The sequence below is a fragment of the Antechinus flavipes genome, chromosome 1 (assembly GCF_016432865.1).
Source record: "Antechinus flavipes isolate AdamAnt ecotype Samford, QLD, Australia chromosome 1, AdamAnt_v2, whole genome shotgun sequence".
NCBI classification, from domain to species: Eukaryota; Metazoa; Chordata; class Mammalia; order Dasyuromorphia; family Dasyuridae; genus Antechinus; species Antechinus flavipes.
The window spans coordinates 269,193,075-269,216,345 of NC_067398.1; the positions used below are offsets into that span (position 1 = coordinate 269,193,075).

At 34.8% G+C, this 23,271-nt stretch overlaps 1 pseudogene; it reads left to right on the forward strand.

Annotated features, from left to right (window-relative positions):
- Positions 1-21,467, forward strand: part of LOC127545258 (luc7-like protein 3) — a 68,773-nt pseudogene extending 47,306 nt beyond the window's left edge.
- Positions 21,468-23,271: the final 1,804 nt, after the last annotated feature.

The window sequence follows — 23,271 nt, forward strand, 5'->3', positions numbered from 1 at the left end:
AACAGACAGTACCTCTGATAAAGGACAAAGTTGCTTTCAGCTGTTAAAAGCACTATCAGGATCTCATATCAATTCAGGAACCCTGCATAGGGCCTATTTTTTCATCCCTGAAATGGCATCCAGGGACTTTCATGAAAGGGAAGTATAATGGGAAAAACTGGATTTGGAGTTGAAAGTCTTGAGTTTGAATTCTTCCTCTACATTTTACTAGTTTATCTGAACTCTGTTTTCTCTGTACTAGTTTTTTTTTTTTTTTTTAAATCTATGAAATGGGACTACTGCTATTTGCAATGCACAGATAAGTGATTTCCATTTTTTTTTGATTATGCTTTTTTGATCATGCAATACATGTGTATTTATGTACTTATATGTACATATTTTATTTATCATAACAACAGTAGTAACAAAATGTTACTACTGTTGTTGTTTTTGTTATTCAATAGTGTTTAACTCTTCATAGCCTCATTTAGAGTTTTCTTGGCAAAAATGCCAGAAAGCTATACCATTTCCTTCCCTAGTTTATTTGACAAACAAGGAAACTGAGGCAAACTGGGTTAAGTGACTTGCCCAGGATTATATAACTAGTAAATGTCCAAGACTGTATTTGAACTCAGATCTACCTCACATGAAGCATGGTATTTTATCCACTGTGCCACCTATCTGCCCAACAACAAAAACAACAACAATAGCAACAATAATAATAACAAACATTTATCTAGTATTTACCATGTGCCAGGCACTGTCCTAAGTGCTAGATAATTATTATCTCATTTGATTCTCACATTAATCCAGGTGCTATTATCATTCCCATCAGGAAACTGAGTTGAACAGAGGTTAAATGACTTGTCCAGGGTCACATAGCTAGAAATTAACTGAGGTCACATTTGAACCCTGATCTTCCTGACTCCAGACCCAGAATTCTATCCACTGTGCCCTCTAGCTGTCCCAAAATGTTACATATATAAGAAGAAAAATGCAAAACAGAAATTAAAAGTTAAAACAAATATTTCAAATAACCTTTATTTTATTTACTATTGGTTACAAAACTATTTTTGCTTTCATTAAAATTATTTTAAATTTTATATATTTACATATATGTAAATGTGCATACACATGCATCCATATTAATGAATGACTTGATAAAGATAGTACATCTGGGTCCTGGGACTAGTTCCAGTTGTTTGGGTTCCTTTGATAAGAAAGTTATAAATAAATTCCTGGGATGTGGAGGAGGTAATCTGGGTGAATACGACATGATCCCATAGTAGGGTTGCAGTAGCAACAGTGGGTTATGGTAGGGGACAGGCATAGAGGCAATGAAAGAAGGACATCTGATCTGGTGGGCAGGATTGATCAGGTCACCAATAGCTACAACTTGAGTTGGGGGTCCTACTGGTTTTGTGGCTAGCCTCTTTCCTGTAAGAGGTATTCACCATCCTTTCAGGCTAGTTACTCTCAGGCTGGTTACACCCTTGGAAAATGTCTGGGTATTGTTAGGAAATCTCTCTCATTCACAGAATGTGTATAACTTGCCAACCCCTCACCCTGTTATCTCATGAAATCAGTGAATATCCCCAAATTGCCTTTTTTTAGTCTTTTCCTGCCAGTTTATCCTCAAGGATTGTTTCATAGATAACCACTTTCTAGACTCTGGCCTAAGTCAGAAGTTTGTTGTGATAATAAAATAAATAACAGGTATAAAAAATTTTCAATTGCTTGTTTTTCACTTGTTTATTTACTTTTCAAAAGAGGATGCATTAACTCAATGAATTATTTTTGTTCCTAAAGCTTCTGTTCAGATTGGTTCAGTTGAGGACATAACAGATCCAAGTCTTCCCCATAGGGAAGTATTTTTGATTTGCTTCCTAAGGTTTGGGAACTCCTGGGAACTCTCTCTACTGGACTTGTGTAAGCTACATGACCAATTTGGAGCATTTGCAGCTTCTGCTCTCCATTCTAGGAAGTGATTTGCTGTGTGCTGCCATGTGACTATTTACCCCCTGACAGCTGGGAAGTGGGGGAGGATTAAACCCCCACTCTTATTGCCAGACAGAAGGATCTGTGTGGCATTCTTATTTGGAACTGCAAATGCATTTTCCCACAGAAACAGAAAGGTTATGAATAGTGTTTTGATGTAGTTAATAATAGTTCATTTTAAAAATGGTACTTTGTGTCTTATGAAGCACTTTCTGGCTCAGATTATGTTTGTCCTTTCTAAAGACCATTAGGATTTAGTCCATAGTCTTCATCTTCTCCCCTTCCTTCACATTTAAGGATATCAATATACTTACTAACATCTTCCTGAACATCCTGGACTGCCAGTTCACCAAGCTCTTCAGCTACCATGAGCTCTATCTTTTATTAAAATAAAAAATTTTTTATGAACTTAAGATCATCTAAAACAATCATTTTCCTATGAGAAGTAGAATATAGAAAATAGATTGTGCACAAAATTTGTACTCATATATATAACCTTAGCAAATAACTTTCAAAACTGTCCTACTTATTTTCCTTTAGATACCCTACTATTCTCTTTTGTATTCTAAAAATGCTTAATGACTTTTATTTTCTATATCTTTTTCTCTTGGCAACCCCACTACTAGCCATTTTCCTTATCTGTAACTTCCCCCTTCCAATTAAAGACAAAAAAAAAAAAAAAGAAAAACAAATGTTTTATAATATAAATGTATGCATAATGAAGACAAAAATTATACTAATTGTGTCTTAAAATCCATACTTAATTATGTACTTTGGGTCTACCATTTCTGCCAGGAAGTGAGTAGCATTTTTCATCATTGGTGTTCACTTCATTGGCAAAAATTCTTAAGTCTTTTAAAGTTGTTTTTCTTTACAATTTTGTTATTATTGTATAAATTATTATACCAGGTCTGGTCAGTTTACTCTGCATCAGTTCATATATGTCTTTTTAAATTTTTCTGAAACCAGCCCTTTATTTACTATTCAGTAATATGCCATTTCAAGAGAGGAGCTAGTGATAACCCTGTTCTACCATTTCCCAATTTATAGGGACCTTCTTAGTTTCAAGTTCTTTGATAAACAAAAAAAGCTCTTACAATTTTGAGTTTGTTTTGCACTTTTCCTCTTTCTTTAAACTCTTTGTCAATTAGACAAAGTAGTACTGTTGGGCCAAAAGGTGTGAATTTGGGGCCATAATTGTAAATTCTTTTCAAGAATGGCTGAATCAATTTGCAGCTCCATCTGCAATGCAGTAGTGAGCCTTTCCTTCCTCAGCCCCTCCAACAATCGCCATTCTTCTTCTTTTAATCTTCTTTTTTATCTGTCAGTATAATGAATATAAGGTCTCTGCTTCACAGCTATTTTGATTTATTCATATTTTTTACTTCAGCTTGTTTTAATTTATATTGTGTTAATTTATTTTTATTTGGCTATTGATTGCTTTATTTTTTTTTCTATTAAAGTTGTCTATGTCTTTTGACCATTTATCTATTGAAGAAATCTTATAGATTTTTGAGTTTCTTTAAATAGCTTGAATATCAGACCTTTATGAGAGACACTAATGGCAAATATTTCTCCATTTAATAGTTTCTCTTTTAATTTTACTCAAACTGGTTGTTTGTGGGGAAAAAAAAGTATTTAAATTTTTTCCATCGACAAATCTATGACCTTCTATGAGTTTTGCTATTACTTGTTCAGTCATGAACACTTCCTTTTCTACAATAAGAAATAATAGTTTCTTCCTTACTGCTCTCCTTTTTTTTTTTTTTAATGATGTAACGGTTTTATATCTAACTATATCCATTTGGAGCTTATCTTCACAGATAGTTTAAATCTAATTTTTGCCACACTGTTTTCCAGTTTTGCCAGAAGAATTTGTTGAATTTATCCTAGTACTTGGGATTTTGGCTGTAATTCAGCTGCCCAACGTTAATACTTTTGGTCTCACTATCACTTATTACTATCTAACCACAATGACATCAAATTCTGAAATGTCTTTCTCTAATCAACATTTTCTGCCACTTCTTCTCTTCCTTTGCCACTCCTCTTAACCAACCTCATTTTCCACCCTCAACATGTTCTTTCCACCTCTCACTATGCTCCCAATCCAACACTACTTTACTTTCATTTTCTCATCTCCACTATAATTCAACTATGTGTTGTCCTTGAATTCCTTACTCTCTTGTTCTACTTCTACTCCTGTTCCCCTTGTCCTCATCTCTGAGTCATCGCCAGCACTGAATTTCTCTGTTCCTGTTCCTATTGAACACTGCTAGCCAGTTATTAATATTTAATGACTGACAGCTAGAGAAAGCCATATAATCATGCCAATGGGTACACTACAAATTCATATCATCTAATCTAAATTGAGCTTTCATCTTTGCTGAAAATAACTTTTGTTCTCTGATTTACTCTCTGTCATAGTAGTCACAGTGACTAATCTAAACCTTTCTACCTTTCCTCAGGCCTATCACCTCCGCTCTTCTACAGCAAGTGAACTTGTCTTTAAATTCCATTAAAAAAATTGATAGTCCCTTATGAGCTCCCTCATTCCTCAACTTTTCTCAAGGCACAGTGACTTTGGCATGTGTTCTTTCTTTAACTTTAGTCTCTGGGGGAGACATTTATATAGAACTTTATGTTTTGCAAAAGTTCTTTATGATCTACAATTATGCCTTCTCCCAAGTCCTAAATGTCAATTGTTCCATTCTCTAGCCTTGATTGAAGTTGTGGTTTCCCAAACTAGACACTAAACTATGAAATAGATAAGCTCCATATTTTCTGTTAGTAAGTCCTTCATTTCTAAGTAACGAGGGCTCTTATATTTCTCATAGATGTTGAAAACCTCTTGATTTAGCATCCCACTTGCACTAACCTCAACATCCTTTCCCTCTTTCTCTCCATGAAAACTTAGTTACTCTCATACAGAAACAAATAGTAACATAGTGTCTGACAAATACAAAAATCTGAACTACTGGAATAAGGACTCAGTATTTGATTAAGACTAGTGGGAAAACTGGAAAATGGTCTGACAAAAATTGAATTGAGACCAACATCACATACTATATGCTACCAGCTCAATTTGGATACATGACCTACATATAAAAGGCTACAACATAATCAAGTAAGAAGAATGAGAAAGGAATTATCTTTTATATGTATGGATAGGGAAAGAATTCATGATTAAATAAGTGATAGTCAACAAGAATTTATTGAGCACTTACTAAGTGCCTGGTAGATAAAGGATAACACAAAATGAAAGAAAGTTTTGAAATTGAAAAGTTTTCCACCTCACAAACAAAACTGAAGCAGTTAAAATTAAAAAGGAAATAGTCAATAGGAAATATATTTGCAGTAAGTGTCTCTGATAAAGATCCAATATGCAAGCAATATAAAGAAACTGAGTCATGTCTATTAAAATGACAATTATTTCCCAATAGTAAGTAGTCAAAGGATATAAATACCAGTTTTAGAAGACAGAAATCTAAGAAATCAACAGAAATATGAAAATTATTTAAAATCACAATTAATTTGAGAAGTAGAAATTAAGACAACTCTGAAGTTCTACTTCACACATCAGATTGGGGAAAAAAAAGGAAAATGATCACTGTTGGAGAGGAAGTAAGAAGAAAGGAACATTAATGTATTGTGACTTGATCCAGTCATTCTAAAAAGCACTTTGGAACTATGTTCTTAAACTAACTCATACCACTCATATCACCACAGTGATAGTATAAGTCACTAAATGGTGCATATCATTTAACCCAGCAATGCCACTTTTAAGGTTATATCCCCAAAAGATAAAAGAAAGGAGGAAAAAACTCATATGTACAAAAATGGTTATAGCAGCTCTTTTTGTTGTAGCAAAGATAAACAAATAAACAAAGCTGGTGTCTATCAACTGGGGAATAACTGAACAAACTGTGGTATTCAGAATGTAATAAAAATTACAAAAAAAAAAAGAAGAAATGACTAAAATGTGATTTTAGAGAAACTAGGAAAGAATTGCAAAAAAATGATGCATAGTAAATGAGCAAAACCAAGAGAACATTTTAAACAACAGCATTATAAATCAAAAACAACTTTGAAAAACTTAAGAGCTCTGATCAATTCATTAACCAACTGTAACTTTAGAGCATTGATGATAAAGCATTTTGCTTTCTTTCTGACAAATAATAGAATCAAAGTGCAGAATGAAATGTATATTTTTGGACATGACAAATGTGTGGATTTGTTTTACTTGACTATGTTTATTTGTTATAAAGATTGTGTTAATCTATTTTGATTTGGAGGGGAGATTTTTTTTTTTCAAGAGAGGAGCTAGTGCCCCTCACCTCAAAAAGAATAAAATAATAAGAGGATCTTTAAAGAATTCTAAAATAAACAGATGAGGAAAAAAGAAAGTTCAGAAGGAAACACAGATAAGCAGGACAGTTTTGAAAGTAATGTTTTGAATTTATTATATACTTTTAAAAAAGTAAGTTAGTGTAATAGAGCTTCATAGTTTTACATATAATCATCTTTTTCTTTCAGTAAATAAGTACTTAGCATGTGTCAGAAAAATGCTAAGGGCTGAAGACACACACACAAAAACACTCCCTATCCTCAAGGTGTTTCCAATCTAATAAGGGAGGAAAAGTACCACACAAACAGAGGCATGATGAAGGAATCCAAAGAAGTGCAGCCAGGTTAGATACAAAGAGATGACTATCCTGTGCTTCCTCCTTATATAGAAGTTTTAGGAGGAGCTCCTCACTCCATTCTCCATTCGGAGGGATCCAAGGAACAGGTGATATTGATGAGGTATGAATATGAAGACTGGGACATGATGAAGAAAATCCAAAGAAGTACATCATTTAAGAAACTGGGAAATGAAAAGATGACTAGCCTGGGTGCCCTCATTAATTCAATTTCTCTCTCTCTCTCTCTTTTTCTTCTCATCTTCTTCTCCTTAGACACACACACACACACACACACACACACACACACACACACACAATTTGAAAAAAAAGTAAGCTCAGTTGCCCTATATCCTCTTCTCTTACATCCCTTTGCTCTGTTTTCCTCTGCTAATTTGAAAATCTAATCCTGGCTAATGTGCTAATGGCAGAGGTCTAGGAGAACCTTCTGGAGGTAATGTCACTACCTTTATTTTTATTTATTCATTAAATGAACAAATATTCATTTTATCTATGTTACATGTAGAATATTATTTTATGTCCTCTGGACTCTATCCAAAGATGAATAGGAAACAAGTATTTCTTGATTAATATTGTTCCAATCAATCTTATTTCACAATCATGTTGTTAAGACGTCCAAAATAAATTCCACTACAATATTCCTGACCCCATTTTTTGACATTACATCAATCACTTGTTCCTTCCCAACTTCCATTTCTAACTTCCCTAGATGGATTTTCATCTTTCCAACACAAAGTTATTCTTCTGTTCCAGTCCCACTAGGGAGCTTTTGTTCAAGTCAATTTTCAACTAGAAAATATCAAATCAATTAAGGTACTTAAAGCACTTTTCAACCTTTAAAGTCCTACAAGGACTAAAAGGCTATTTTTTGCTATTATTGTTATTATTATCAGAAGAGAGTAAGCATTTATATAGCATCCACTGTGTGCTAAGTACTGTGCTAAGTGTTTTACAAATATTATCTCTTTGATTATCACAACAACTCTGGGAGGTAGATACTATCATTATCCCTAGCTGAGGAAATTGAGGTAGGTAGGATTAAGTGACTTGCTCAAGGTCACATAACTAATGAGTGTTTGAAGCCAGATTTGAACTCTGACTCTTCTAATTCTAAGCCTATCACTTTATCCATATTATTATGATTATTATTACTGTTCCTATGGAACTAGTGTCCCTGTTAAAAATGTCATGTTTTCTTATAAACTTTTAATAATCTGAATAAGTAATGAATGTCCACAAAGGACAAGAAAAGTAGAAAAATGTTATCCAGTAGGAATATATTTAAACTAGACACTTATTTGCTCTCCTTATACGTATGGTGGTATAAATATTTGGGACAAGGAATAATTTTGACAAGGTTTTATTTTGTGACAGTAATGGCCATATGCATGTATATTTCAGTGCTTCTATAGATGTAATAGGATGAGTCATAATGTCTGAAGTTGCTCAGATGAAATTGAGTTGAACTGGTTTTCCCATCTTAAATTAGCTTTCTGTTGGTTAAGTACTAGATTTTGTTTCATACATATGTTTCTTGGCTCTTTTTTTGATGTGCTTTTAATTATGTGGTCATTAAGAATAAATAGAAGGGGGCAGCTAGGTGGTACAATGGATAGAGCACCAGTTCTGACATCAGGAGTTCAAATCTGACCTCCAGACAGTTAACACTTCCTAGTTGTGTGACCCTGGGGGCAAGTGTGACCCCAATTGCCTCAGCCAAAAAAAAAAAGATAAGATTTGCAAAATTATTTTTTATACCCCATTTTTTGACATTACATCAATCACTTGTTCCTCTCCAACTTCCAACACTGTTTTCTGTGGACAATAACATGGATTATACATACTGACTAATTTGGCACTTTCTAAACTACCTCTGAAATTAAAGATCTGGATTAAAGCTACTTTTGGATTGTTACCCCCAAACATATGGACTGAACTCTTTGAAGAAGACACAGAGAGCTAATTACCTCCTGCTATTTCCAAATCTGTCTTTCCCCTTACTCCCAAAACCATGTGGAAACTTCCCTTAGACCCTTTGGGAGATCTGCATGAGGATAATTTGCAAGATAATTTGCAAAAGTTATAGTTCTTTAAAAGAATACTTCAATGGTTGCTAAAGCTACTGCAGTTGCTGTTGATGTGGGTAAATCATATGTTGCTAAGACTGCTTAAACCTGCAATGAAACAGTATAAATTAAACCAAAGTACAGAGGAAAATATGGTTTTAAAAAATGAAAAACTAGTCTATTGCTAAAACAACTTACTTTATCTTCAGAAAAACAAAGATGTTCAGAGGGAGCTGGTAGCTGTTTGGAGTTGTTGATAATTCCTCTACAATGCCACATAAGCTTCCTGTAATTGGAAGAACAGTAAGACCAGAAAACAACAAAAACAAAAACAAGAAACTCTCAAAGCAAAACAAACAAACAAAAAACCCCCTGCTGTGTATCACACTGCTATGAGGGGAAAACCACTTGTCTTGGGCAAGACAAAACAAATGCTACGTTCTTAAAAACTGGATAAAGCTAATTTTTACTTATATGTCCAAGTTGAAAGATCTTCATGTAAAAAAAAAATGCCCAACAATATTTTGGGCATTTGTCACTTTTTGAGTGCCTTTAAATTCTCTTCCCATCTAGATAACGATGAACGCTAATGAATATAATGATATCATGAGAAGCAAAAGAGCTCTAGGGTGGGGCAGCTAGGTAGCAAAGTGAATAGAGCACCAGCCCTGGTCAGGAGGAACTGAGTTCAAATCTCACCTCAGATATTTAACACTTCCTAATTGTGTGACCCTGAACAAGTCACTTAAACCCCAACTGTCTCAGCAAAAAATAATAATAATAATAATAATAATAACTCTGGGGTTACAGAAATTCCTAAATGGAGATGGAATATTGCAACACAACTTGGCATTATTATTTAATGTCTCCATGGCTTGGGAAATGGTCTGATTTAAAGATCATTGAAAATCTATGGACTATAATTGAGGCTAGACCTGGGAAAAATGGATTAATCTTCAAAGGTATGTCTAATATTCAATGAGATAAAAGTAAATTTTCATGATGAAGAATTAAATAATGCAATTCAAAATCCTGTGCTTGGTACCAAATCATGTGATATATATAATTGCAGCAAAAAAAAAAAAAAAGACACATTACATATGAAAAATATTTTTTTAAAGATGTAAAAATTTGTATATGAATTGATATTATTTCACTTTGTCCCTGCTCATTGACATACAACTATAAGGTCATTCTTGACTGGGAATGAAATGTTGATCCCATGCTATGTGCAAAAAACACATACCACAATTCATTCAAGCCTTATTTCTTCTCAAGCAAAATTCAGACAAAACTTCCTCATGCAGATCTCCCAAAGGGTCTAAGGGAAGTTTCCACATGATTTTGGGAGTAAGGGGAAAGACAGATTTGGAACTAGCAGGGGGTAATTAGCTCCCCATGTCTTCTTCAAAGAGTTCAGTCCATATGTTTGGGGGGCAACAACCCAGAAGTAGCTTTAATCCAGATCTTTAATTTCAGAGGTAGTTTAGAAAGTGCCAAACTAGTCAGTATGTATAATCCATGTTATTGTCTACAGAAAACACTGGCATGTCTTTTTGAATTTAAACCTGGGCCTTACTCCCAACCCAGTTTTCTAATCACATGCCATGCTGACTGAAACAATCCATATCTTCTAGGTGAGGAAACAGAAGCCTAAAAAGATAGACCCATTTTCCAAAAAAGCAGGATTTGAACTCATGCCCGATGCATTCAAGTTCAGGATTCTATGTATATTTATAATATGTACCACGCAAACTCACCATGCTTCTCTTCATTGCCCTTTGATTGAACCACAAGATTATTGCTTCAGAGATATTAATATTCTATGACTCTAAAGATATACAATATCTCCATAAGTGTATTGATATTAAAAGATGGGTCTTTGTTTCAGACATTAAAGGTATTAGGAAATTTCCCAGAGGCAATCCAGAATATTCTCTATCTTGCTTTAAGAGTTCCTTTTAGAATTGAACACAAACCAACCAAAACCAAACTAGGGCTAGATGGTTATTTCTTAGACCACTTATACGCTCCTGTGCCTCAGTTTTGCCATCAATCCTGTGTCAAAGTTTCTTCTTTGGTGACTAATCCACAAAAGGAAGCAATTTATCTTTATTACTTTGCCCTGCACAGAGGAAATTGTTTCTCTTAAATAGCAAGAAAGATATTTTTGGGATAAGCTTTTTTGGCATGGACACAGATTTTATCTGGAGGAAAAAAATCAAGGGCCAAGGGAATTTTATAGCTCTTTGATTGCCATACCCCTTTCTGCCTGGCCTGCTCAAACTACCATCTTCCTGTACAGTCAAACTTTGGTTCCAGGTTGGTGGACTGAACACAGTCAGCCTAGCTTCTCACCCTCACATAGCTACCAAAAGTTACTCTTTAATACCTCTGTTCTTCATCCTGACCCCTTTTCCTTCATGAAGATTCAACTGGAGTCCATTGCAGTTTTCACCCTTCCATCTCTTGCTGGCACAGACTTAAATAAGCTTTTAAGTATAGGGGATGTAAACAGAGCAGGGATAAGTGAGAGGTAAGTATGGGTAGAGGAAGGGATGATAGTACAAGGCTATGATCATTCATGTTCCATTTTATACCTTATGGATTTGGTTGAAGAAAGAAATACTTCATAATTCAACCAAAATAAACTAAATTGCCATGGACTTTTGGAAGGCAAACATTGCTGCAGGTCAATTATTAACTTTCTTAAGGAAATGAATAAATGACTAACCATTAGTTTTTGTCCAATTTCTGATATTGTAAGCCAACTTTTACATTGTAATGATTACAGAGATTAGTTGGGAAAATGTAACAGAATGCGTACAACTTTCCCAGGAAAATTCTGGCAAAGTCTTGATCTTTAGTTATATGGATTTCTCTCTCTGTTATTTAAAATACTTATTTTCTCTTATTGACAGCAGAAGCAATGTAATATAACAGAAAAAGTACTACTAGCCTTGGAATCAGGAGAGCTGGTTTCAAATACTGGGTCTGACCTATATCTGTGTAGGGCCCTAGATAAACTAATTCAAGTCCAAAGTTCTCAATTTTGTCATCTGTAAAATGCAAGTGTGAAACTATATAATCTTCTGGCTCAGAATTTCTATCTCTATTTTTCCATTTTTTGTATCCTTATGCTCAGGAACAAACTAAACTTTAATGGTTTTTCTTTTGTTTAATGAGTAGTAAGCCATAAGGAACATATGATAAATCCCAAGGGAGTATTTTTAAGGGACACACCAGGGGAGGAGAGAGACAAACATGGAGAAAAAGACAAGACACACAGAGAGAAAGATGGGCAGATAGACAGACAGACAGAAAGAGACAAAAACAGAAGGAGAGAGACAGAGAGAGAGAGAGAGAGAGAGAGAGAGAGAGAGAGAGAGAGAGAGGGAGAGAGGAAGAGAGAGGGAGAAAGGGGTAGTGAAAGTGCACATTTGTAAAAGAAGGGGAGGAAGAGAACTGACCACCAACTGACTAAGAAATTAGAAGGTAGCCGAAACTTAGAAAGATTCCAGGCTCTGGAATTAGAGAACAAAAGTTGAAATCTCAGTGATATTTATTGCCTGCCTAGTTTTAGACAAGTGACTTAACCTCTCTGTGTCTCAATTTCTTCAAGTGTAAAATAAAGGGATTAGGCTAAATGGCACCAGAACCTTAATCTTGTGACTAACACTCAGAAGTTTGTTGTTGTCATTTTACTCATTTCCAATTCTTCACAATTCCTTTTTTTTTTTTTTTTTTTTTTTTTTTTAGCAAAGATACTAGATTTGTTTGTCATTTTCCCTTCCGATTCATTTTACAGATAAGAAAACTGAAGGAAATAGGATTAAATGACTTGCTCAGGTGTCGGAGATATACTCTGGTACTACCTACCTCATAGTGGGTGTTTTGAGGTTCAAATTAAATATATATTAAGGTCATCTAGTAGTACTAGTAAGAGTTGTAGATGATAGTGATGGTTGACAGTTATAATAGACAATCAGTCCTAGTATCTGGCAGCTCTTACTGAATAAACTTTGCTACTTCAAAGAAACTGTTTTGGAATAAGAACTACTCTTATGTTGTTCTATATTAATTCTCCTGCTTTCTTTCTGGCTGAGCCTTAGCCCCTTTTTATTTGCCAGCAGTATAGTAGCTCTTTAAACCATAGAAGTGAGGAGAGAACATTCTGGCCAAGCCCATGACAGCAAAATCCCTTTGCATTGAGGGGCAGAAGGCAGAAAAAAGATAATGGATTGTCATTATTTACAAATGACACAACAGAGGTTCTTTTAAGGAAAGGCAGTATGGCGTTGGGCAAAAGTAAACCTGCTGCCAGCAAAACTCACTTTATACCCTAAATTGGATTAAAATGAAATTTGGAAATAGTTTTAAAAATGAATAAAAATATAATAAAACATGGATAATGTTAATATGTGGTTTTTAAAGTCAACATATGCACATAAAGATCTGTTTATATGACTTAGCATTCTTGTTTCTATTTGAGTTTGACACCATTGGTATAATGGATAAAGAGGTATCCTTGCAACCAGAAGACCTGTGTTCACAGTGTATCTCTGGGCACATTCAGACTGTGTGACCTTGGGCAAGTCACTTAACTAAGCCAGGAGTATTAAACTCAAATAGAAATAGGAGTTAATTATACATAAGGCACCCTACAAGTACATAATGACTAAAAATATATATATATATTATGTTTTATTGTATTTTTATTTATTTTGTTAACTATTTCTCATTTATATTTTAATCTGATTCATATACCATGGATAATATTCTGGACTGCATTTAAGGATATAAGTTGAAGAGAAGAAGGAGTTGCTTATCTGGAAATCTTCAATGTGAATGAATTATAGGTACAGAGCCTATTCTTATTCCACTAAATAGAATTGGCTGCTAATTCTATCGTGACCTTATCTTTCTCTAAAACCATGAGGAAAAGTCATGTGATAATGCTGTTTGATGATATTATACATGGACCTTGTCCATTGGGGTGACTCATGACCATCTTGATTTTTAGAAAGCTGTGAAGGAAATCCTTCCCTATACAAGGTACTGGCACTTAGGGAACAAAGTGATATAAATGGCATTCCCTTCTCACATGACAGTTTTAAAGGAATGAAGAATGAACAATGAATGATTTATCATTTGATATAAGGGGAGGCAGAAATGTGTAATTATGACTAACTAAAGGACAACTGACCAACTTAGTGATTGAATCTTCTCTTAATCTATATTAAGAGGCAAAGGAATATAATCTTTTTGGGAATATAATCTTGTTTTTTTTTTTTTGCCAGTTTGTTAGAGAAATATTGGGTGGGGTTTGGGTTGGGGTGAGAGCATCTCATCTATGCACACACCTGTGCAACCTTAGGAACTGAATCTCCGCCGGGTCTCAGTATCCTTATCTGCAAAATGAGGGAGAGTTGGAGTAATTGGCCTCTGAGGTGCTTTAATAGCAACTCAGTGGGCTTGGTGCTCAAAGAAGTAATGATGGCTTTAAGATTTTGTTGGCTCCCTATCGCTGCCACTGAGAGGAGGAAAGCACCAAGACCCTTAACCTTCCCTTGTTTGCAAGGGCATTCAGAAGAAGGACAAATGACAGTCAGCTGCTCAGCAGAGATATTTGGGCTCCAAGGGGGCAGTGGCTGCAGCTGGTAACCCTACAGGGGTGACCTTACCCAGTCATTCATTCAGCATTCATTCAACAAATATTTATAGAATCTGTGAGTGACAACAGGAAAAACAAACAGAGAGGGAGACTCCTAATATTCTCCTGGATGAACAGCAAGAACCTAGTGGAAAAATTCCATTGCGAAAAGAAAAGAAATCCGGCTGGCTTCACCACTTGGATGAATCATTTCACAGCCTTTGCCATCACATGGGGTTTCTGCCATATACTTTGAACTACCAGATAGGGATATTGTGATGTTAAAGAGGGCAGAGTGCTCAATGTGGTTTTGTAAACTCTGAGCATCCCTTATTGATCCGCTTGTTTTCCTTTTCCACAGAATTTAGAGCTAAAAGGGACTTCAAAAACCTAAGGATTCCCAATCTTTTCCTTTTTCCTATACCCCTTGGTTTTCAATAAATTTTTCAGTAAACTTCTTCAATGTGAAAACAATCAACTCTAGAGTTTCCTATATATTTGCATGTAAAAAACAAAATTAATTTTTCATAAAGAAAATTAAAAGTGAGATATGCTTCTCCAAGAGATTGTTGTTGTAGCTTTATTGATTGGAAATAAATCCCACAAAATCCCTGGGCAAGTTAGCTGATCTCAGTTTCCTTATCTGGAAAACAGAGATAATAAAAACATGTACTTTCCAAGGTTATTATGAGGATCAAATGAGATAATATTTGTAAAGTTTCTGGAAATATTAAAGTACAATATAAATGCTAGCTATTTTTGTTATCTTCTGGGAGTGTATGTGTGGCATATTGGTTATTCCTGCTCTAGTCTAATGCCTTCATTTTATAAAGTTGGCGAGTAAGAGCCATGACTTTTCTTGCACTGGTGTTAGAGCTGGAATTGAAAGTTAGGTCTTCTAACTTTAGAGCTGATGCTATTTATCCTCAGGCAAGCTGCTACTATGATAAAGAGTAGGGGTGAAAAGTGGAGGAGTTAAAAGAAACAGAATCATTAGTGTAAATATGAGTACTACTAAAATCCTTGCCAATGATCACAATGAGTCAAGAATGGGAAATTCTGGCTCATAATATAATCTACTGTTATATTTAGTTGTTTGCAAAGTTCAGACACAGCCCATTGGACTTCCTGCTTCACCTTGAACTAATCTCTAGGAGCATTTCCCTAGTGGCAATGACCTCTACTGGAGCAGCCCAGCATGACATGCTCCACACTGGAACAAATATTAAGAGCAATTCCAGTCAGTTTTTGTTCTTTTCTTGAAGGGTTGGTGAATTTTATTTGTATGTTGTCTTATTTTTAGTAATGGTCATTGCCCTACCTGGGTTAACAATCAACTGAAGAATGTATAAATAGAAAGCAATATGTTTGGTACTTTAAAAAAATATATATGGAATTTTCTACTCATGTGCTTTTCAAAAGTCCCACAAACAAATTATTTAATGATTAGGAATCTTAGTTTAAGAAGATGAAGGCTTAGGTTAGAGTATTATACTCTCTCAATTCAACTCTGCTTCTTGGCTTTCCTGGCTTCATGTCCCAGCTAAAATTCTACCCTTTTTAAGTAAGCAACACATTCCCTCTGTTGCTTATTTCCTATTTATCCTTTATGTAGCCTGTTGTACGTGATTATTTGCATGTGATCTCTCCTCTTAGACTGTGAGCTCAAGAACAAAAACTATTTTTTACTTTTCTCTATAATATCCCTAGGGCTTAGCATAGTACATGGCACATAATAGATGCTTAATAAATGTTTATTGGCTGACCATAAAGGACAATTTAACAAAATATTGATATGGTCCTCCTATCCCTGACACAATTTACAATCTAATTGAAGTAAATCTAGTAGAACTAGCAAACAGATAGTTTAGTGTGTAGTGGAAAGAGTGCTATAAAGGATAAAGATTGGACCCATAATTTACTTGATTTAGGTAGTTCCCCAGTGAGGAAACTCCTTTTACCAATACAAATCAGTGCCTTCCCTGCTATTTATAATCTTAGAAAATTGCCTGAAACATTGAAAAGTGAAGTGACTTGACTAGAATCACACAGTTTGGGTCAGGAGCAGGACTTGAATTCAGCTCTTCCTAGCTTTAAATCAGTTCTTCATCAATCATTCCATGATACAAAATGGCTTTGGGTTCTAATTTCACCTCTAGCCAAGTGAACATGCCCATGTCCTTTCATATCGCTGAGACTCAGATTCCTCATCTATAAAAAAGAGAACTAATAAATACCTCACAGTTTTATCCCATAGTACAAATATGATATCTGACTTTCTATCATTCTGGTATAGGCCCTCATCAACTTACAGTTGATATTGCAATAGCCTTCCTGCCACAAGTCTCTCTTCCCATTCCAATCCATCTTCCATTAAGCCACAAAGGTGATTTTCCTAAAATTAAGGTGATTATTCAACCATTTTACCTTTCTTACTCAATAAACTCTAGTGACTCTCTTTTGCCTCCAGGCTCAATTACAAAATCCTCTGTTTTGCATTTAAAACCATTTATAATCTATCCCCCTCAATTGTCTAACACCTTATTCTCCAACAAATACTCTGCCATGGAATGACAATGGTTTCCTTTCTATTCCACAAACAATAGTCCATCACTCAGTCCTAGACAATTTCTCTGGCTATCCTTCATGCCTGGAATTACTCTTCATTTCTATCTGGCTTCTTCAGTTTCCTTTAAGTCTTCACTGAAATACCATCTTTGTAGGGAGCCTTCTCCAACTCTTCCTTTGTCATTATTTTGCCCCAACTTTTCCTTTGTCAGTTATTTGGTGTTTTTTTTTTTTTTTTAATTTTTGTTTTGTTCATCCAGAACTTAGTCCTTGTTTGTACATAGTTTGCTTGTCTCCTTCATTAGAATGTGAGCTCCTTGAAGACAGGGTCTATCTTGCATCTTTTTGTGTCCTAAGCATTTTGCACAGTGGGTTTTTAATAAGTATTCATTGACTAATAAGGAAAGGAAAGTACTTAGCAAAGTACTTGTTATAACTTAGCAAAGTTATAAATTAATACATAACTATCAGCTATTGTTAGAAAATGAATCTCTTCTGGAGGGAAAGGTTTGTATTTTATCTTTAATTTTTCACTTCTTTTCATAAGATCTTTATGCATGTGTGCTGAATTGCTGATCAAATGAAGTAATTAGAAATTAGAATTTAAAAATAAGATTTATTCTGCATAGTGCTGAGTGTAAATACGATGAAAGTTCAGAGATGGCTGGACAGTGGAGGAAAGCCTGGAGCTGGACCTTGAAGGATTTATACAATTAAGGATAGCAGAGAGGGTGTTCCAGTTAAGGAGGCGAATAAAAAATGTCATGGAGGCAGGATGGAGCATGACTTATGATGATCTGATTATAAGGAGAGCAATGGCAAATAAAATAAGGAGAGACTAGATTAGCGATGGACTTGAAATCTTTGTGGGACTATATACCATAGACTGACATGTCTTTGTGTTTCCTTGATGCTTTCCAGAAAATCCCATTTGAACCTTGGTTCCACCCTCTTGAAGGTTGTGGGCTTGAGCTTGACTCACTAGACCCTTAGTAATTTTGGATTGAAATGAGAGACTCATGGATTATTCCAATAGTTAATAAAAGGAGATGTACTTAATCATGGTATAAAAAAAATCAGCAAGGAAATATCACTTAACTCTAGTAGATGTGATCATCCCCTTTCCCTCACACAATATATACATGAGTCTGCCTTTAGGCAGATTATGATAACTAATAATGGACTTGGGACATCTATCAGGTCTAAAGTGCCCTTATTCTAGGTGGATGAGTCTTTTTATGTCTTTAAGTGACCAGAAAGCCATGTCAAAAAGTCTGAAGACTGAGGGCGGAAGAGAGAGGTGGGGACCCCTCTCTGACTTTGGGGAAGAAGACATGGGGTGAACCCATCTCAGGGAATCAAGATAAATAATTTCATTCTATTATCTTGGTGAGACTAGTACATACTCTTTTGAGTAGTTGTATCCTCTATTGAGTTGAAAATTAGTCCAGGACTACTCCTACTTAGCTCAAACTTAAGTGGTCTCATTCAACTGGAAATCTAGGCCTGGGGGCAGTGACAACATTAAAAGAATTTCATTCAATTCATCTCTTATAAAAAAGGCAATTTTAAACTCATAACTTGTAGAGGCCCAAAGCAGGACCATGCCTTGTCAAGGAACCTTGGCATAGCTGCCTGCCAGGGCTCCTGCCCGCTGTGAAGATGTTCTCCTTTCAGCGATAACCCCTCTTTATTTCTCTGCCAGGATTTCTCTGCTAGGACCTTTATTTCTCTGCCAGAAACTTGCTACTGAGAAAGTCAGTCTTTCTAGCTAAGATGACTTCTGCAATGCCAACAATAAAACTTCCTTTTTTTGCCACTACTATTTCGGGTTTGTGAATTCCATCACATTGAACCTGCACTGACCAGAAGGGGATTCTCACACCTCAACTCTTTGCACTGCCACTAACTGAATCAAGACCACCAAGAAACTGTCCATTCAGATTTGTCTTGGACTTTAGCCTTGAGAGCTAATCAAGTCTTAATGACAGCTCACTATCTTTTAGGAAAAGAACTAGCTTGCATATTGTATACCTAATCTGTCCTGCTGATCTTTTGTTTAACCAGTACCAAATTTTTTTTATCTATTATTGCTTTGTAGCAATACTTGCTGCTTTGAAATCTGATATAAGTCCCTTTTATTTACATTTATTTTTCATTATTTCTTTTAAGATTTTAAACCTTTTTTCTGTTCTAAATGAATTTTATTTTTTCAATTCTATAAAGTCATCTTTTGTAGTTTGATTGGTATATCTTTGAATAGCTAAATTAATTTAGGTTGTATTGTCTTTTATATTAATTGTCCTATTATGAGAGCAATTTTTTTCCCCAGTTATTTAGATTTGTATTGCTATAAACATTTGTTTGTATTTGTATTTATATAGTTCGTGTGCATATATTTTAGAAGGTAGATTCCCAAATATTTATACATTATACAGTCATTTTAAGTAGAATTTCTCTATGTCTTCATTCTGGAGTTATATTGTTATTACTTAAATATGTTGATGATTTGGATGGATATATTTTATAACCTACAAGTTACTTTAATTTATTAATTGTTTAAATTCATTTTTAGTTAACTCTTTAGGGTTCTTTAAGACCATCATTATGTTGTTTGTGAAAAGTGATAGTTTCATCTCTTCCTTATTTCCTCTTCCCATTTCCTCACCCAAATACAAATTCTCTTAATTTCTTTTTTTTTGTCTTGTTGCGATAGCCAGCATTTCTATGATTGTGTCAAATAAAAGTAGTGACAATGGATATTCTTTTTTTTTTTTTGACCAAAAACAAATTTTTATTTTTACAACTAAATAAATGTAGTTTTAAAATTTTTTAAAATTTTTTAAAATTTATTTTTATTTTTGTCAGTGGATATTCTTCTTTTGCCCCTGAATTTATTGGAAAGAATTCTGCTTTCTCTCTATTGCAAGTAATAGCAGGTTTTGATTTTAGATATATACTAATTATCATTGTAAGGAAAAATCTACCTATTCCTATGTTTTCTAGTTACCATTTTTACAGAAATGGATGAACCTAAGCTGTGGGATGCAAATGGGAGGGGGGTACTGCCTGAGAGCCCCAGGGAGGAAGCTCGAATCATGAGAACGTTTGTAAATATTACCTCTGTGGGTTTTGTCCTGCTGAATTGTTTACAAATACCTGTTCAGACTTAGATCCATGCGAAAAGATTCATGATGAAAACCTATGGAAACAGTATGAGAAGAGTTGTTGTTTTGTGAAAGTTGATTATGAAAGATTTCTTGTGATATTTACAGAGCTTGCAGAAGTAAAGTGTAGAATTCGACAAGGCCTTGCTTGTTTGGCTCTAGTTGGAAACAGCAGTCATCTGGAGTATCTGGACTACAGGCAAAAATGAAGAGAAGATTGAAGTTCTAACTGACAAAATTGATGTACTTCTGCAACAAATTGAAGAATAGGGTTCTGAAGGAAAACCTGAAGAGGCCTAGGGAATGATGAAAATTGTTGAACAGTTAAAAAAACAAAGAGAATTACTTAGATCCACAACATCATTGACATTTCCCTGACCCTTACTGATGTTTGCCAGGATTCCAGCTCTGCTCAAAGACTTCACTGTCAAACATATTCCTGAGGCACCCACCTCCATTACCCCAAATCTCAAGGCTTCAGGGAAATTAAAAGTAGCATCTCATTAAAATACCTTTGAGAGTTTTGCAGTTCAAGAAAAACAAACAAAAGTTTGTGAAGGGTGCAGGAACCTTTTTAATAGTGAGAGATGCTCAATCCCGAGTAGAAGATTACTCAATGGGAAAACAACACATGGGCTATGCCAAAAATTAGGCCATTGTAGAAGAATTAAAAGAAAAGTTAAGGAAAACAAGTGAAGAACTTGAATATGATGTTCATTTAAAAAAGAAAATCGAGAATGAGAAGAGAGAGGGAAAGTGAACAAGAAAGGAAAGAGAGGAAGAGAAGAGGAAGAAGGGGGGGGGGGGAAGAAGGTTCGTGACAGAGGAAGACAAAGAGGAGAAGTTCATGAAGTAGGCATGCAAGTCAAATCTTACAGAAGATGCAGTTGGTACCAGGATCACAAAAGAGGAATGAAGGTGGAGCAGGAATAAAGATCGAAGGAGAAGCAGAAGCCATGAGAGATCAGAAAGAAAACATAGATCTCGGGGTCAAGACCAAAGATCAAAAAGTCAGGATTAAAAATCATATAACATAGAAGCAAAAGTCAGGATAGAGCATAAGACAGGAAATCTAAAGAAAAAGACAAACGGGATCTAATGATTAAAAAAAAAAAGTACTATCAAATCCAGTAATTGAGAAAAAAAGTGAAGACCTAAATACTGAATCAAAGGAAAGTGATGCTCATGAAATCAATGGAACCAGTGAAGACATTAAATCTGAAGGTAACACAGTCCAATTAAAACTGATCTGATACACCAGCCCTAAAATCAAGAGGCCCTGAGTTCAAATCTGACCTCAGACACTTAATTCTTCCTAGCTATGCGACCCTAGGCAAGTCACTTAACCCCAATTGCCTCAGCAAACAAAACAAAACAAAACAAATCTCTAGATCAGACAGTGGATTATGATTTGAAAAGTTTCAGAAGAATTCTGAAGACATTATAAAGTGAAGACTGACTTTAAAATGAGGTGAAAAAACTGTAGTTGCATAGAAAGAGTATAAAGCTCAATTATAGATTTTTAAAATTAAAAATAAATTCAGATTTGTGATTTCCCAGAGTTAAGAACATGTGTTAATAGCTGAGAATTTAGATCCAGTATCTTATTTTCTTTTCTTCAGTAATATTTTTAAAGATAAACATTACCTAAACATGTGGCATTGTCAGTGCTTAATTGTTTTGAAGATAGGAATAATGTTCGTATTTATGTGAATCAAACTAAACTGAATCCCCCCTTTACAATTACTACACCTAGCTTTGACATAGAAGTGAAAATAAAGTACTTTTAAACTTTCGGTTAAAAAAAAAGTCATGGAAAAATCTTATTTGAACTGATTTACTAGCAAAGTGAGCAGAAATAGAACAATTTATCGTGGAATACAATATTATAAAATGAACAATTTTGAGGACTTTTATAAACTAATAAAGAATGAAATTAGCAGAACCAGAAGAACAATATATATATATAATAATGACAACAGTGTAAAAATAAACAACTTTGAAAGCTATAAGAAGCATTATCAATAAATGATCATTCTTGATTCCAGAGAACTGATGGAAAAACATTTCAACCATTGCTGAGAGCATATGGATTTAAGTTGCAGAATGAGACATACATATTTTTGTATATAGCCATGAAGGGAAATGGTTTTGCTTGAGTATGCATGCATATTTTTTGCAAGAAATTTGTTTTTCTTTTTTTCTTTTCTAATAGAGTGGGAAGTGAGAAGGAAAGAAAATAGATTTTGTTAATTTAAAAAATAGACATGGGGAGGTTGAAAATATTATATGTACTTTTAGATAAGGTTACTATTATTAGTTCTACTTAATTGTTTTGCTTTTTACAAGACACTTCTTCCAAAGAGGGAACATCTATAAATGTTAATAATGTAAAAATAAAACATATTAATAAAATTTTTTAAAAAAAGAACTTATAAGACAAGACATGGTTAAAGATGGGATGGGAGTAGAGCTAGAGAGGTGAGACCCTGGCAGAAGGGTGGTGCCTTGTTTCTCTTTTTAATTTAGGTTTTGGTGTGGATTATCTATGACTCAGATCCCTATTTAAGGAAATTCTTCCCCTTTTCCCTATTCCTACAATGCTCCTATTGAAGTTCATGCAGATGTCATTATAGAATTTTTAAGTAAAAAATTGATAAATAAATAAAAATGAATACTATCCATGGGCCCATTGTATCCTAAACCCATGTGATCACCCGTCAGTAACATGTAAGTCAAGATCCATTAGAGTCAGTCTCTTCTTCCCTATACCCTACAGCTCTGTGGGAAGTTGCAAAGGATATTAGTCCAGAGATTTTTCTTCATGCAAAAAACTCCATACTGGATTATTGCCTATACTGCTCTCTCTTAGGATTCCATAGATGCAATGCAGGAAAATCAGAGAGCTCAGTTTCTCTCTCTCAAAGGGGGCGCAGGCAGATTTGTAATCAGAGTTGACTTTGACCTCAGTCTTCTGATCTCTCTGATGTGTGCTTTTAATTGTGTCTATCTGTTGTGCTGCGGGAGCCACCTGCCAGTGGCTGCTGGAGGTCTAACTCAGACCTGTAGAATGGATCTCTTCATGTGAGAGGATGATGATGATGATACAAGGAGACTGAGAGGCAGTTGTGTTATCTGAC